Genomic DNA, 3,681 nt, shown 5'->3' on the forward strand with positions numbered 1-3,681 from the left:
AGGGCCCTTCGCGGCCCGTCTGCTCCTGCCCTTCCCGGGCTTTTCTCCCCGAGGGGGCCGGACCACCCAAGCCCAGCTCCCCGTGGACCCCAGACCCAGCTCAGTGCCTGGCAGTGGTTAACACCAGCGCTCGGGAGGAGTGGGTGTGCGTGGGTGTGTAGGGACCAACATTCTTTATTATAACTTCCATACAGCTCTAACTTCCGCATGCCTTGCAAAATCCACTGAGTTTTTATAACTCTGCCACCAACAGTGGTGTCACAGAATGAGACTACGGACAGATGCTCGATTACTATCCCATTCAACGAATACGTCGCTCGCCTCGTTGCCATCAGCAAATGAACCCCAACTTTGGGTCTTTACTGCTTCCGAACCTTCTCCAGTTTTTTCCCACCTTCTCAACTTCACTCTTGGCACTTTAGAGTCTGAAGAGAGGTCCCGGGCCGAGGCATTACATTACAGAAAATTATTATGGTTGAAACTACTTTTCCTGAGCGGCGGCCACCAGATGTCAGCCTTGTGCCGGGCAGGAAACAAGGCGGGTCCTGCTACTGGTAATTATTGAAATCACGCGCAGAGCTTATGCTCCTAGCTTTGTTCTAGGCGCCAATTTTATATTTCATCTGCACCCAGACATGGGTTCTATTACCCTTATTTTATATGTGAGGGAGGGAGCAGGGTCACAGAGATAAAAGAACGTTGTCCGAGGTTTGAACTGCTTGAAAGTGGTAGGGTCCAGATTTGACCAAAGCAGCCTGGTTTCTGAGTCCCTATCCTTTGTTCTCATCCCACTGCCCTCACCATAAACAAGAACATTGACGGGGTTCCTGAATCCTTTTCACCTGCACTAAATAGGGTACCATAAATATATAGTTCAAGAGCAGATATTTATTTTCCCTAAAATTGAACTGTAAAATGCCAATTAAAAAATCAATCTCCATTAGCTGTTATATGTATTTTATAAGGTAATGAGGTCAAGATTTTTTATTTCTCTCACTCTTGGACAAATGGTACCTGGCACAGTGTGTGGCACGTAGTAGGTATACAGCAAATATGCCAATGAGTAAATGAACTGTACACACCAAGCAGTAAGACAATCTAATGATTAAGTGCATGGACTCTGGCACCAATTGCCAAAGGTTCAAATTCCAGTTCTTCAGAAGCTATGTGACTTTGGACAAGTCACTTAATACTCACATGCTTCAGGATAAGAATTGAGGATAAGAATAGTACTTACTTCAGAGCACATTGTATTAACAGAGTGAACTTAGAACAGTGGCTGGTGCACACTCTGTTAGCTATTATATTTGTGCAGTTTATACCATATGAGACCCTCAGGAAAATCCCTAAATTGAGCCAGAGTTCCTGACTCCCCCTTTCAAGGAAAGCACATGTGCACATGTGGCAGACTATATTTTCCAAAACAAAAACAAAAATAATATCTCCTAATCCACTTGCTCCTCTAGAACCTCGCCACTCCACTATCAAGAGGTAGAGTCTAATCTTCTGCTCCTTGAATTTGGGGGGCTTACGACTCACTCCTCAGATAATGCAGCTGTGACATCCATGGCTAGGTCTTAGAAGGCACCATTCTGTCCACTTTGTTAGCTGGAACACTGCCTTTTGGAGCCCTGAACCACCATTTAAGAAATTTGCTGAGCCTAAGGCCACCATGTGGTGAGGCAGCACAAGGCCACACCATAAGGCCACTCGTACCTTTTCCAGCAGATAGTCCTAGCTGAGGTCCCAGCCAACAGCCAACATCAACCACCAGATAGATGAAAAAGACAGACACCGCCAAGTGATCCCAGCCATGGAATGGCCCTCAGCTTTCAGGTCTTCCTAGCTCAGGCCCCAGACATTGTGGAACAAGGATAGGCTGTCCCCCGTGCCCGTACAAATTCCTAACCAACAGAATTAATGAAAATAACAGAAATGGTGGTTATATTACACCACTGCATTTGGGGTGGTTTGTTACGTACCACTTAGTAGTAACTGGAACAGCATGTAAGATTACTAGACAGTGAACATGTGTCTACTAACATATATACAGAACATGGTACACAGGCAAGTGCCTCTTAATGATGGGGGTACGTTCTGAGAAATGTTTTTAGGCAATTTTGTTGTGCACAAATCACAGAGCGCACTTACACAAACCTGGATAGTACAGCCTACTGCACACCTAGGCTGTATGACCACTGTGGCATGTGGTCTCTCATCGACTTAAATGTCATTAGGCAGTACAGGACCATATATCTATTCTGAAGTTCTCCTCTGCCTAAAAAAGATGTGCTCCATATCTGCCTCAAAGCACGTACATGTACCACCTGCAAATCCCCAGCCTAAAGTCTTTGCTGAGAAATCCCGACTGCTCTCTTGTTTGATCCAGATGTCTTTATAACGAACTCTTTTGTGTCCCAAATAAAGCAGAAAGAAGAGCCTGAAGTCATAAGAAGCCTATAATCTGCTGGAATCGCCACCAGATTGTCCCTCTGGCCTTAGGCTGGACAGGACTGACTTGGCAGGGGGCGGGACCCCTCGCCATCGACCTCCATCCACTTCCAGAATCCTTCACTTCCCTCACCTTCAGCGGGAGGTAGGTAATAAACAGTAAACCCTAAATAGCATTCACTGTGGCAGGCATGAGTTTAATCCTCCAAATAGTTCTGTGAGATAGATATTATCATCCCTTTTTTAGAGATGAGCAGGTACACAGACACAGGGGGTAAATCACTCTTGAAGGAATGCAGCAAATTGGCGGTGGAGCTTAGATTTGGGCCCAGGCGGAGTGTTCCACTGCACAGATTCCTCACTGTTGGCTGGGCTGCCTTTACCAGAGCTAATGAGGAGTTTTCAACTGACATATTTCTCAAGTCAATCATGGGATGTAAAATTCAAAAGGCACGAAAGCATATACAGTAAAAACGTATCCCTATGAAGGACCTAGGCAAATGACCGTTATATTCTTTTACCAATAAAAATAACTTCCATTTATGATGTCCTTACTGTATGCTAGATACTGTGCAATATATGTAACCTCATTTATTGTCACAATAACCTAAGGAATTAGCCCCATTTTACGGATAAAGAAACGGAAAGTCAGAGGACTTAAATACTTGCCCAAAGTGGCAGTGCCAGGAAACAGTAGAGTTAGGATTTAACTCTGATGTCTTAATTCTAAAATAACGTTCCATGGTACTCTAGCACGTCACTCCTGTAGAATGGCCAGCAGCCAGACATCACCCGGGAGCCTGTTAGAAATGCAAGATGTGGGCCACCCCCTCAAGACCCACTGAATTAGAATCTGCCTTTTACTAGGTCCCCAGGGAGTGAGGGGTGGTTGGGGGTATACACAGTGACCAGCTCCGCTGGCCTGTTTGTCTGAACTACACCTACTGTGCAGCACGGGAGCCCCACCCAAACCTCCCGAGGGCTGGTTTGCAAAGTGAAGTCAGGCTGGGTGCTGCAAATGGAACATCTTTTTATTTTTTTTTTAGGCGAGGCAACCCTTGGCTGACCTTACAGATTGCAAGGACTTTGCCAGTTTACAATCCGGTATTTTTTTTTTGTTTTTTTTACGCCTACAGTACCTGGTCTTCCTAGGTGGTCTCCCATCCAAGTACTAACCAGGCGTGACCCTGCTTAGCATCTGAGATCAGGCGGGATCGGGCTTGTTCAGGG

This window comes from Pteropus vampyrus, unplaced genomic scaffold (genome assembly GCF_000151845.1).
Source record: "Pteropus vampyrus isolate Shadow unplaced genomic scaffold, Pvam_2.0 Scaffold86, whole genome shotgun sequence".
Lineage (NCBI taxonomy): Eukaryota > Metazoa > Chordata > Mammalia > Chiroptera > Pteropodidae > Pteropus > Pteropus vampyrus.